Consider the following 14824-nt stretch of genomic DNA (forward strand, 5'->3'; position numbering starts at 1 on the left):
CATATGTGGAGGCCAGAGACAGCCTTGGATGCTGTCTCATTTTTGTTGTTTTTGAGACAAGGCCTCTCACTAGCCTAGAAATTATCAAGTAAGCTAGGCTACCTGGCCAGCAGCCCTGGGCTCTGCCTATTTCTATATTTCTGCCTTCCTGGTATTGGGATTACAAGTGTGTACCACCATGCCTTGCTTTTCTTTTCTTTTCTTTCTTTTTTTTTTTTTCACCAGTTCTGGAATTCAACTTAAGTCCTCACACTTCAAGGCAAGCACTTTACCAACCCAGCCACCTCCTTAGCCTTCCTCTTCTGTTTTAAAAACTGGTGCTGCGTACTGAGCCCAAGCAGGTCTTGTGCATATGAGGCACCTGCTCTACTGCTCAACCACATCCCCTGCTGTACTCTTTCCTTTGAACGTCATAACAATCCTGAGGAAGCACTCTACTATTATCTTTATTTTTCAAATAAGGAAACCAAGGAACTGAGAAATTAAACACTGACCCAAGGCTGGCGAGCAATAAAGCAGTTAAAGTCAGTTACGGCAACCCCGCACACTGCTTCTGGCCACTGCCGCTGTATCTTACTCATCCACTTTGACTAGACACTGAGGAAAGCTGAGCCTGGTCCCATTGTCCTCATCTCCTACTTTCCCCCTTTTTCCTTTCTGGGGCAGGGTAGTGTCGTAGCAAGCATGTGATTTTTATCCAACTTGGCTTCACTGGCTATGTGAATCCAGACAGGGTAGTCCCCTCTCTGAGTGTCAGCTTCCTCATTTTCAAAGGTGATGATGAACTTGCCAAGTGAACCAAGTGATGTAACATAGAGGACGTTGTTCTGAGCCTGGTAGAGGCCAGCGCACCCTCTCCCTCCCTGCCTGCTACCTGTATCATTATTTACTGATAGTTCACAGCTGTGTTCACAGTTCCTTCCAGAGACTGTCTTTAGCTAAAGGGAATCTGTCACTCCAAATTTTGTCCCGCTGCTGACATCCAATGACTGAAGTGTGTCCCAGGACAGGAAGGCCACCCTCTCTGTCCTTGTGAGGACCTCCCCAGCCACAAAGATTTCTGACGGAAATCAACTTCAGCACCACATCACCGCTTCATTTTCCCAATACCACTTCTTGTGTTGCCTTCAGGTATTGTGAGGATAACTCCCCAGGGAACCTTCCACGCTGAGCGTGGGGACTGACCTACAACAGTGTACCGCTCTGTACGCTGGCGCTGACGCACAGTACACATCCATCCAATCGTTTCCAGGCTTCCTGCCCACCTCAGAGAATTCTGCTTGCCGTCCCGGAGAGCTGACTCCCCCCCCCCCGCCCCCCATTTCATCAGACTTTGGCAGTCCCACATCTCACTGACACAGGGAAGTACTTTGCCAAAATCTTGTCGTCAGTGGGTGAACGATTGGCTCTTTGAAACTAGATGGGGTCATGTAACCTCCTTGCCTGCACGAAGTGGTCCCAGGCTGAAAGCCAGTTCTGGAGGAGACCCAGTTGTAGCACGCAGGCTGCTGCCCACAGCCCCAGGCATAGAGAGTGCACAGCGAGGGTTTGCTGTTGATTATGTATGCTGCCCTGAACTTTGAAGAATGAACGCTCAGTTTTCAAATTTCAAATGGACAGAATTAAAAAAAAAAACTGGACATAGCCATTCTTTCAACAGTAAGAACTTTGAGAATTTGACAAAATATGAAATTTCTGCGCCATCAGCAGATGCCTGAGGGTGTGAGTAGCATAGTTCAAGCTCCTTACTTAGGGTGTGGACAGAGCAGGGAACTGCAGCTTCAAAGTGCAGGCAGAACAGCAAGTGGGCACCGGGTCTGCAGCCTGCGAACATAGTTTGTGGGTTCTGTTTCACTCAGGGGAGGAAGGTGTGGTCAGCAGGGAGAAACTGTGTCAGTAGCTGCTTTAGTTATTCCTCTATTGCTGAGGTAAGATGCTATGGCCCAGGTAGCTATAAAGGAAGAGTTATTCAGAAGGTTAGAGTCCATAACCATGATGGTGGGGAGCAGCTGATCCATCCACAAGTTGCAATCAGAGAGAAAGCTAACTAGGAATGGCGTGAGTTGTTGAAACCTCACAGCCTGCCTACAATTCTTCCACCAAGACCACACTCGCTAATCCTTCCTAAACAGTTCCAAAATATATCAGCCTGTGGGAGTCATTCTCCATCAAACTACCATAGCAACTCCTCGTGTTGTTCTGTAGATGTTCTAGATAGACAGAGCAAGCCTGAGCATCCTCTGCCTGGTGCCACACAGCACAGGCACAGCACTCCAGAGATAACCCTAGACAACCAGAGGCCCCAGGCACCACTAAGAGCAAATCAGTGGTAGAGAGACGGAAGAGAACGAGAAACAGAAGGATGTGTGCACAACGAGGAGAGGCAGAACTGGAGACTCAAGGGGAGAGAGGGTAGGAAGGAGCCAGTGATGCCACCTAAGACCTTGGTGAGTTCCTGGCCTGTGCTGCTGCCGAAGGCCATGTCTGGGTTTGTGGCCCTGCAGCAGCATGGTCTTTTCCCAACAAAGACCAAACTAATATCCCTGGTCTGGGCTCTCACTTGTGGCCATGTTGGTATCTGAGGGCTGTGCAGAGCTGGCCCCAGGGCCATGAGAGCAGGAGATTTGTCCCTGCCCCTCACTGTAGCATTCAGGAGAGCAGGCTCTGCACCTTGTCTGGGCACCACAGTAGAGGTGGCCCTGGTGACAGGAGCTCAGATGAGCTGGCTTGAGGGCACAAGAGGAGAAAAGGTGGCCCTGCCCCTTGCCAGTTGTGGCCTTGGGTGATCTAGCCTGGCCAGTGCTGGAGAGTTTGTCCTGGGGGTGCAGATGTGGGAGAGCTGGCAGGCTGACCAGCTCAGCCACCACCCAGGCCCAGATCCAGGGCTTTGCGTTGGCCCACCCCAGCATCCACCCGTGTATGACTTTCTGGAGGATGTGAAGGGGCTTGTCCCGCAGACCCAGAGCTGCAGGATGTCCATGATACAGGGCCACAGCTTGATATCTGAGAAGAGTCCTAGTGAAGATCTGGTATCAGCAGAAGCCAGAGACCTTGAGCCAGAATCGCTGAAAGTGAACATTTGCAAGTAAAGACGTGTGAACGAAAAAATACACTGTGGCACACACTGTGCCACACTACAGCTTCCACGACCAATTCTTTCTTCTTTGGAGGAGGAGGCTGCAAGGATGGAGGGTGGGCTCTAGGGGATGGGGAGATGGTATTGGTTCACAAAGAACCAATGAGAAGTTAAATAAAAAAAGAAAACACATTTAAGATATCAGTGACAACTATAGGTTACTTATCTAAATTTTGCAATAGACCGTCCATGTTTATAATACTGTTAGTAGGTGTGACTTCAAGTTTTCTTTCTGAAGTTTTCTATGCCATGTAGATAACTGATTTGAATAGATAGTTTAACTGAGAGAAAAGACACATGTCCTGTAAAAACAAAGTAATAGATTCAACTATAGGTTACTTCTCTAAATTTTGCAATAGACCATCCATGTTTATAATACTGTTAGTCGGAGTGACTTCAAGTTTTCTTTCTGAAGTCTTCTATGCCATGTAGATAACTGATTTGAGTAGATATTTTAACTGAGAGAAAAGACACATGTCCTGTAAAAACAAAGTAATAGATCCAGTTTTAAACTCATTTCCTCAAATCAAACCAAATAAGAAAGCACTAAAAAAAAGAAAAAGAAGAAAGAAAGAAAGAAAGAAAGAAAGAAAGAAAGAAAGAAAGAACTGAGAAGTAAGCAGCATGCCAGCTGTCCCTAGCAGGCTCCCCTCTGGTCAGCATTCCTTCCTCCAAAATGAACCACTATCTTGATTTCCTGTAACATACATGGCTTTGCCTGGGTTTTGTTCCTTGTATAGATAGAACATCACAGGGCACATTCATTCGTGCCAGGCTTCCTTCAGTCAGTGCTGTGGCGCTGGTTATGGCGCTCCGTTCTTAGTGCTGCATAAGGTCACTCCCGTTCTACTGTTTACTAATCTACTTATGCACTCGATTAATGGGTATTAGTGTTTATTGATGAGCTGTTATGAGTCCTGTTTCTATGAATATACTTCGAGCTAAACATGCTTGGTTTTCCTCCCCCTCCCACCCCCATTGCTTGTAAACCTAAAAGGATTTGCAGGTAAGGTGGTACACATTTATTCAACTTTAATGCTACTAGTCATTTTCCAAAATGTCTCACGTCTTTTAGCTTAAGACTTCCAGTTAAAAGTTATGCAAGAGTGGCTGGGATGTGGCTCCGTGGTAGAGTGTGTATATCTAACCTGAGTGAGGACAGAGCCCGACCCCCAGTAACACACATGCACCACACAATCCAGAGATAAGCTAGCAAAATCTCAAACTCTGAGGGAAGTCATTTTCAATTTAGACTTTAAAATTAGTGGTGCCCAGGTAACTCCACTCCAGCAAATGAGGTGAGAGCTGAACTGACAGATGCAAATGCTGAGCCATCCTGTCAGAGCGGAGCTGGTCTTTTCCTTCCCTTTCCTCCTCTGTGATGAGAGAAGCACCCAACATGGACAAGAAATTACTCATGAGGATGAGTGAAAGAGGATAAGCCAAAATTCACCATGTAGGCCGTGGGCAGTTTATGCTGGGGGTGTCATCTGACAAAAGTACCTTCTGCTTAATTCACTGTTATTTTGTCCTTTGATATAGAAATCAAACAAGTATTTTATCTGAAACCCCAAATCTCTAAAAGTTTGCTTATTATGTACTTTTCCCATGCATATATGCCATGCTCTGACGACACAGGAAATCAACCAAGCGAGAGGAAATCTCAGCATTCAGGAAACAGAAAATTTAGTCCAGGCAGGCACAATGAAAGCACTTAGGGATTAAATTTAACTATAGGAAACAGAAATTCTAAATAGCTAGTAGTTCCAATGAAAAAGTTGTATTGTCTCATCAAATGAGAGGCCCAAAAGACAGGTGTTCATGGCTGGTATTAGATGCCTCATTTTGTCCTTGGGGACCCACTGTTTTTCAGTGTTTTAATTCTATCATCGCCCTGGCTTGCGTTTACGTTTTAGATTTGCAAGATAATTGCTGGAATTTCAACCAGTACTACCATGTTTTAACAACCGTTAAAGAGGGGCAGGTTCAGCTCTGTAGCTGAGCAGGCTCGTGTGGTTTGCGGTGGTGTGCTCTGAGCACTGCTGCTGGATGCTGTGAGGGGAGCTCCCAAGTCTTAACATGCATAGTCTTAAGAGACCTGCCCACCGCTATGCCACACAGGCCAGCTATAGACACCTAGGTGGCCTGCTTGCCACCGTGACACATGGTGCAGGCAGAAGAGGTCACCCAGAGGCCCACCAGCTATGTGGCCTGTCTCAGGTGAGAGCCACTCTAATGTGCAAGTATGTAGTAGACAGATGGGGGAGAAGGAGAAAGCAGAACAGTTTGAGTGTTATGAGGAGAGCTGGAACTGAAGATGCGAGCGTGGAGAGGAATGGCCTGATGGGAGGAGCCAGTCCTACCACCTGAGGCTCATATTACCATTAGAAACAAGGAGGATGCCCCTGGTCTTGGCAGCCATCTGGAGCCAGATAGATGTCCAAGGACAATGCAGAACTGGTCCTGCACCTCACTGGCTGCAGGACCGTGGAGAGCTGGCCCCACCTCTCACCAGGAATACTCGAATTCGGGAGAGCAGGTCCAGCACCTTTCCTGGGCAACTCAGTGGAGGTGTCCCTGAAGGCCAGCCCTGAGGCTGTGAGAGCAGGAGAGCTATCCCAGCCCCTTGAAAGCTGCAGCACTTGGGAGAGTGGGCCCTGTGCCTTGACTGCCAGACAGCAGAGCTGGCTCTGGTGGTGTGAGTCGGTGTGAGCTGGCCCAGCGGCATGAAATCAGGAGGGCTGAGCATGCCTCCTGTTGACAGCTGCATTGAGTAAGTGAGCTGGAGCAGTCCTGGAGAGCTTGCCCTGGTGGTGCGGATATGGGAGAGCCGGTGAGCTGACCAACTCAGATAGCACCTAAGCCCAGATAAAGGGCTATGACTTGGTACACTACACAATCTACCACATCTATGCACTGTTGGAGCACACAAAAGGGCCAGCCCTGCTGATCCAAAGCTGCAGGATCTCCATGACATAGAGTAACAACAGAATAACCAAGAGGAGTCCTGGTGAGGATCCAGTATTGATGGTGTAGTTGATACCAGATGCCAGAAACCAGACCAGTGACTCATTGCAGTGAACATTTACAAGTAAAGATGTGTAGACAAAAGGGTACAGCGTGGGACCCACCGTGACACACTACAGCTTCAACGAAGAGATGTTTTCCATGCTTCTTTTTTCTTTCGTGGGGAGGTTGGAAAGGCAGAGAGCACATATGAAGGGATGTGGAGATAAGTGGGATTAGAGTGCAGGATGTGAAACTCACAAAGAATCAATAAAAGTTTGTTTTTTTTTTTTTAAGCTAAGAGGGGAGTTGGTGACAAAATGATGTAAAAATCCAATTAATTCAGCTTTCAATTTCAGGAATTTTCCTAGAGTCTCTATTCAAAATCCATTTTACTACACTGGCCTTAACCTAATCCATTCCATTAAACGTATTTGCAAAGAAACTTTGGAAATGTAGTTTTTTACAATAATGAAATTGTGTCAAAAACAGCTATGCCAAGAAAAATTGGTTGTGTCTAGCCTAGCCTAAACATCTTCAATGGATGGATGAATAATGAAAATGTGGTATATTTACACAACTGAATATTATTCATTAGGAAAACAAATCTATGAAATTCACAAGTAAATGGATGGAGCTAAGGGGAAAAAAGGCATCGTTAGTGAGGCAACCCAGACCCAAAATGACAAATATTCTATGCTTTATTTTATATATAGATGTTAGATTTTAAACATTGGATTGGCTAAAGTCTGTATAACAAAGAGGTTAGGTACAGACTAAGAGACCGAGGAGGAGGAGGAGAGAAGGAGGAGGAGGAGGAGGAGGAGATGTTTCGAGGAAGGGGAAATAGGATACATAATTACTGAAAGTCTGGGGCTGGGGATTAAATGGGGAGGGGGATGGAAGAGAAGGAGAAGAAAGGATTATGAGGAGGGACAACCAATACTAAGGGCCATTTGAAGGGTCACGTGGAAACATATTATTATAATAGCTTCCTTAAAATATATATACATATATGAAAAAATTTAAATGGAGTCACCATAAAATAAGGAAGACAAACTCCCAATCAGACACTTTTTGCCAACAAGTGAAACCTGTAGAGCCAGATATGGGTTATATATAGTTGAGACATTGACCAGAGGAGCCCTACAGAAACCCCCAAACCCCTCAAGCTATTGCCAAACCTATTGGCTGCTCTCTACAAATGGATGGTAAGGCCCTCCTTTTGAAAACAACACTTATATCTCTCATTGAACACCGAGAAGTAGAGGTAGTGCCTACCTAGAGCCTTTACTCATATTGACTAATATTCATGATACTGGAAGGTACCTACCTGCTACCAGAAAAGAAGGCAACCACCAACCCATCTACAATCCTGAACTCTACAATGATGGCCTGCCTGCATGATACGCTGGGCCCACTCCATGAGATGGAATCTGTGCCTGACACTGCTCAAGTGGTCAAGAACTTGATTAATAAGACATGGGCCTAGGAAAAAGCAGATACTACTGTTCTGCCAAAGGAACGTAGCAATAAAAGGACTCCTAATGATATTCTGCTCTACCCGTAGATCAGTGCTTCTCTCAGCCATCATCAAAACAGCTTCCTTTTGCAGTAGGTGGAAACTAACACAGAAACTGACAAGCGGACAATGTACAGAGAATGAGAGATTTTGAAACACTCAGTCTAAAATGGGATTCTTTACCAAGCCCTTGCCCTCAGGGCTCAGGGAGATACGTGGAAGAAGAGGCAGAAAGATTGTAAGAGCCAGAGGGCATGGATTATACTAAGAAAATTATATATATAAACATACATATATGTGTGTAGGTAGCATGCATGGGCCTGCACCGGTCCAAGTCAGATGGGGTCCCATCTGAGAGGAGGAAGTAGAAATGAGCTCCCATCCCCTAGCCAAGAAACTTTCTTCCATTGACAACTGCTTTTAAAGAAAAAAAATTACTTTTCTCCAGCAGAGTTTCACTGGTATATTAACAACACTTAAGGGAGTGCCCCGTGCCCAGCAGTAGATGGTCAACACATTTTTCTAGACTTTTTGTTTCATACTGGGTGGTTTTATTTTGTTCTACTGGTCTTTTGGTTGTATATTATGGCTTCAATTTTTGTGGTTTACAATTTTGTGTTTTTATGTGTGTGTGTGTGTTTTGTGTTTTTCTTTTTTTTTAATTCTGTTTTGTTTGTTGTTTTCTAGAGAGAGAGAAAGAAAGCACATGGAATGGGTGGGTAAGGACGGAGAGAAGACCTAGGGGGAGTTGGGGAGGCAGGGAAAACCGTGACCAAAGTGAATTGTATCAAAAAATTTTTCAATACAAAAACGGAAAAAATTCTGAAAAAAATGATTGTTTCTATTATTATCAACTTATATACCTACTCCATGTGTTTACATTTTGTATAAATAGTGGGACTATAAATATTTTACCTTTAAAATATTTTATACTGTTGTTTTATGCTAAATATATATTTGGTTTCAATCACCCATTGAGACATATAATAGCTTGTTATACTAAGCTTGCTTTAAATAGTACACATGTTCTCTCTCTCTCTCTCTCTCTTTCTCTCTCTCTCTCTCTCTCACACACACACACACACACACACACTGAATTCCTCAGAAAATCTTTAAAGTAGACTCTACTTAATTTCATACATAAAATATAAATAACACATAGTATATAAACATATAAGATAAATACAAATATATATAATGGAGAAACCAAGGCATAGGGACATAAGCGACTTGCCAAGTGCCTCTCATTTAATAGCATGAAAGGCAGTGTTTAAACCCAGGGAAGCGCGCCGGGAGTCTGTGCCATGTTTTATGCCTCTCCTCAAAGGATACTAAGGAGGGGGAATAAAAAAAAGAGAAGGTAAATGCAGCTGATCTCACTGATAACTCCATTCTTATTATCTTCACAAAGATAAGAACTGTGCCTCCAACACTCTTCCTGTCATCTTGTAATGCTCTGCGTCAAGTGAGTTCCTTGGTCCTCTGACACACCCCACAGTAGAGGAGCCATGTCCTCCTGAGTCAACGGCGTCCCACCCAAAGGGTGGCAGTCTTCAGTTCTGCTCACTGGTAAGTCCATGTGGCGTCTCTGGCATCCCTAGCCATCACTGACATCTCTGGCGTCCCTAGCCGTCATCATCACCACTTAACATATTTTCAAGGAGTCTGGTATGCTTGGGAGTGCCTCCTCACCTCAGACTGAATTGGCCAATCCACAAGAAAAATGCCTGAAACTCTCCTAGGCTGGTTCAAACCTGTTTTGTGTACACAAGAATAAGAAATATTAGCCAGCTGTCATTTCATTCAATTAAGTGCCCCGTTTGGTTTACCAATAGAACTAAGAGCCTTCATATAGGTCACTTGACTTCCCCTATAGCAAATTCTGTCTTGGTGGGTTTTGCAGTCCTTCTGGTTTCAGGGTCCTTCTTTCTTCATCTTTTTTCTTTAAATGACTCTACGAATTCAAGTTGTGTGAGCTGAGATTGCATTGACCGAGACTGGTGACACTTTGAGGGTTCCAATGCCTCCAAAAGGCTTTGCTCAGTCTGGCCTTGTGCCATCTCCAAATAAGAAGCCCATTTTCCCAGCAAGCAGTAATTGCTGTGAGTTAGACTGGTGTGGTGTTATAGAGGTCTATGAATTCCCACGGCTGAAGATTGTTTGCTGGATGCCAGGTCGGGTGCTATAAAAAGTGTTTTCCCCTCATTGAATATGCTAAAGACTGATTTGAACTTAACTTGATTTAAATTCTGGCAAGTGGGGCCGGTGGTTCCTCTGGCTGAATCTCGTTACCAAGATCTTGGCAATAAGTGGTTCTAACTCTATTATATTTTAACACCCTTGGATCCAGGCCTTGCGTTGGCCTCCTGCATGAAGAATGGAGAAAATGCATTACCCTAGGAATCTAGTCATTTTCTACTCAGAATCTTTTTGGGCTGTAAATTTCCCTTTCCCCTGTTCATTGTCTAGTAAGCAGCACTAGCTTCTCCCGGAGAGCTCCCTTCCTCACCCCCCCCCACCCCCCACTCCCTCTCTCTTCTGGGTCTGTGGGCTCACTGTTCTCCAACAACCCTGGGCCTCCTAGTCATGCCTCCTGCATGTGGGCCACAGGCTTGTGTGCCGCAGGGCAGCGAAGGCTTGAGCCTGGCAGAGACTTCCACTTAAGTTACCCACTCAGATCTCTGCAGGTGATCTCGTGAGCTGACGGACGTCCCTTCAGATGAGGAAACTTGTGAATCATCCCTGGGTCCCCCAGTGGAGCAAGGCTTTGAGCCTCGTCTGTAAGGCCCCTCTGCTGCTGCCTCTGCTATTTATAAGCTGAGGATCTCTCATTGCTTGCTCCCTCCTGTAATCACATTTACAAACTCCTACCTACAGAGGCTGCTTTCTCTTTCATTTCCCTTCTATTTGCATTTTTTAAATTATGTGCATTACACTAACTAAAATTATTTGAACTGTTTTTATTTGTAAGGCCTCTCTGGAGCTAGTCGTGGTAGTGGCCGCCATTAATCCTAACTTTGGGAGGTAGAGTTGGTGAATATCTGTGAGTTCAAGGACAGCCTGGTCTATATAGTTAGCTCTAGGCAGACCAGGGCTCCTTAATGAAGTTCTGTATTAAAAAACAAACAAAAATAAAATAAAATATCTCTGTGATTATACTGAATTTCAGGTTTCAGAACATAGCTTAGTAGACCCTGCACATAATAAAACTAATACCCAAAAACCTTATTTAAAAAGCCAGGCCTGGTGATGACATGCTGTTGTACTTACAGAGTAGGGGAGGTAGACACAGGTATATTCCCGGGGCTTGGTGCTCAGGTAGCCTCTCCTACTTTATGAGCTTCAGGCCAGTGAGAAATCCTGTGTCTAAATAAGGTGGACAGCATTCGCATTCCTGAGGGACCTGGAAGGTCACATGGCCTTCACATGCATGCACACACATGGGCAGTGCTCCCATCAAACATACACATCCGTGCACACATGGATATGCGTGTACGTATGTGCTCACACATTCATTCACAGACACACAAATAAGTGAACAGCATCTGACAGTCTGAAAGGCACCTAGGATAAGCTCAAGTGTCACTGGTGATTTCACTCTCCTCTTCCCACTGCTCCCTGCTGGCTCCTCCCTCCCTGCTGGCTCCTCCCTCCCTGCTGGCTCCTCCCTCCTACTGGTTCCTCCCTCCTACTGGCTCCTCCCTCCTACTGGCTCCTCCCTCCCTGCTGGCTCCTCCCTCCCTGTTGGCTCCTCCCTCCTGCTGGCTCCTCCCTCCCTGCTGGTTCCTCCCTCCTTGCTGGCTCCTCCCTCCTACTGGCTCCTCCCTCCCTGCTGGCTCCTCCCTCCCTGCCAGTCAGAGAGGACTAACCTGCACAGTTAGTAGCTCTCTGTTCTTTCATATGAAAAGAGTAATGCAGCACTTAAGTCATTAAGCTTGAGCAGAAGTCAAGCAGCCTTTCCCGTGTGACCTTTCACTTGCTTGCTTCCCTGGTTTGAAGACAGAGGGGCTTTTCTCTCACATTTCTGTCCCTTCCAATTTTGTCTTATGGGGTGGCTTGATCTTTAGTTGTGTTGGAGTTTGTCAGGCATGGTTGTCCAGGAAGCCAGGCCCTGTGTGGAGTACCATTTCTCTCCTAACTCAGTCCTGGTGAAGATTAAACAGCCAAAGAAATAAGCTCCAGCAGTGTTGTTTTGAGACAGTCTATCTTTGTAGCCCTGGCTGGCCTGCAACTCACTGTGTCCAGGCTGACCTGGAATGCATAGAGATACAGGTGCCTCTCTGTATCTCTGGCTTTAAAGCCATGTACACTCATGCACAGTCTAGATTTTTCTTTATGACCAAGATAAACCTAACAGCAGATAGATGAGTACTACAAAGTTTTGTGTTTTAGTTTTACAAAAACACAACAAAAGAGTAATTCAGAGACCTTGATGCGTCCTGTTTCCTGATTCATGTGAGTATAGAGGTGGATTTGACCGAGCCTTCATAAGCCCATTGGTTCCTGCTTGTGAGGACTTTAGCTTTCCTGTTCTGCTCCAGCCACAGACAGCATGGCTGTCCTCGGTAGCTGCTGCCTCTGCTCAAGGCTTGTGCTTAGCCTGGTGTTCAGAGTGTGTGTATTTGTAGTAGTCTCAGCCCCAGGCCCTCTTCCTCAGCTTTCTGCTTAGAGCTCTTTCTGGAAATGGAATTCATAACCTACCATCTTTCATATTTAGCCTGCCATGTATCTCCTGTGTTCTCTTTGCACTGGACTGTGTGTGAGGGTCTTGCAGGGAGGAATAGCACCTTCCTCGACCCAGCTGTGTAACTGGTCTTTTGGCAACAGGGTGTGTAGGCATAAGGTTATTGTGTAATTCAAATGCTGATTTCTGTACCCTCCCAAATCTGGTTGTGATCCGTGCTCTGAGAATTTCCCGTCTCAATGTTGTGTAAATACTGCTCCCCAATTGTCCCCTGGTATGCCAATAAAGCAGTTTACAGCCAATTGCTGAGCAGGGGAGAGAATAGGGCCGGACTTCCTGCCAGCCAGGGGAGGAGGAGTTAGATTCAGACCCGGGAGAGGTCCAGTGACATCAGGAGAGGAGTTGGAGCAGAGAAAGCTACAAAGTGCAAATATCTCTGGGATGCACACAGGGAGGAAACCAGATTAGTTTAGAGGGTTAAGAATGGAGTAATAACTACTTAGCTATTGTGTTGTAAAGTTTTGTTTTGGTTTTTGGTTTTTCAAGACAGGGTCTCTCTGTGTTAGCCTTGGCTGTCCTGAACTTGCTTTGTAGACCAGGCTGGCCTCGAGCTCACAGTGATCCTCCTGCCTCTGCCTCTGGAGTACTGGGATTTAAGAAGTGCGCCACCACACCTGGCCTGTGAAGCTTATTGTTAAACAACTATAAAGGAATCTCAGTTATTTGTGTGGTAGCTGGGTTAAGAGAGAAACTAAGAAGTAAACACGGTTTTGTAAAAAATAACTTTAACAGGTGTGTGTGTGTGTGTGTGTGTGTGTGTGTGTGTGTGTGTGTGTAATTGAACTCAGGGCTTCCTGCATGCTAAGTATATACTCTACCACTGAGCAATTCTTTCACTATCTTTTCTTCTGACTCCTAAGTATACTAAGTTCCCTTGACTCCACACTTTTGTTAATACCTATGTCTGGAGGCTAGGTACTACCTACCTCTCAGAGAGACTTCCATCTGATCCCATATAAAGATACTGTCAGCCTCCAGCCATTCCAAACCCGAGTGTTGTCTTGTGTTCTTCAGAGCACAGGTCTGTCTGATGTTAGGTTTGTTTGGGTCATTAGAAAACAAAAACAAAACAAAACTCCATCTAACTCCGTGAGAATCCGTACTAACTTGAAACAGTGGCTGTCACACAGTGAGCAATGAATTTACCCTGTTGTAATGTTTGAACGCAGACTAGCACTCAGCACTGCTGAATGAATGACAGAATTCGGTTTCCCCTTCCTCTGAGCATCCACATCTTTTATATACTGTGGCTGCCATCTCCCACCAATGGGGTTGGGGGTGGGGTGGGGGGGTGGGGGGGTGGGGGGTTGGGGGGTGGGGGGGGTGGGGGGTGGGGGGTTGGGGGGGCAGGGGTGCACTTACCCTGCATCACATTGTTTATGACATAAAAGACCCTACTGTGCATACCCAGCTCTTTCTGCCATGTTTTGGCTCAGAACCAAATATGCCCAGCAGATATGGCGGGAGCGGTGTTCACGGACAGAGAGACCAACAGTGCCAATTGTCTTAGTTCCAACTACCTAGTCTCAATCTTCTGAGCATCAATACCTCATCAGAGTATCTCTAAGGACCAGCCTTTATGGTGCCTAAATCTCTGTGCCCAATGAGGACTTAGCAGTCAAGTCCATTTTCATAACTGGAGTGAGCATAGTTTTCTCAGTAGTTTGTTTGTTAACTTATACTAAAGCCAGAAGCCCTCTGCCATTTCGGGCCTGTGTCCTTTAGCCCCATCCTTCGGGCCTACCACTCCCTTAAACAGTTAGTATCGTTTTCTAATTTAGAGATTTTTTTACTGGGTACTCCCTTTTCCAAAACATAATAAACCATTAAATTAGATTGACCTAGGACTGATTTGTTGGGAAATACCACAATTTACACTTTTCCTTTTAATAACATCCTTGCCCTACTACTTTGACATTAATTCCTCATCCATAATAAAATCCTCTCTGCCTGGTCCAAGGGTAATTCAATTAAGAAGTTGTCATTGGCGTGAGAATTTTTTTGTGCAGACTTTTCCAAGAGGAAAATACATGCGTGGTTTTCCTTTCTCCACAAGTTTACTTTTCTTTCTGAGAGAGCATTAGTCAAGCACTGTTCCTTCATACAGAGGCCAAGTTGGCTCTCCTATAGTTGACAAGTGTTTGTTGGTCCTGTTTTTCATTTGCATTTGAATTATAAATAGTTCCCATTTCGAGGCTGGATTTATTCTCACCATTCCTTCACATTAAGCAAATGATAACAGAATCTAGACCTTAACTCAACCTGTCTTTATTAAATATAGAAAACAGATACAAGGCAGCATTAAAAAAAAAACCCTAGATATATGTTAGTATTTAAAAGATTTCTAACTGTATGATTTAAAAATGTCATGTAAATAAGGACACTTGCTCAACTATGTTCATAGCAGCCTTATTCA

The sequence above is a fragment of the Acomys minous genome, assembly GCF_964271855.1.
Source record: "Acomys minous genome assembly, chromosome: 12".
NCBI lineage: Eukaryota > Metazoa > Chordata > Mammalia > Rodentia > Muridae > Acomys > Acomys minous.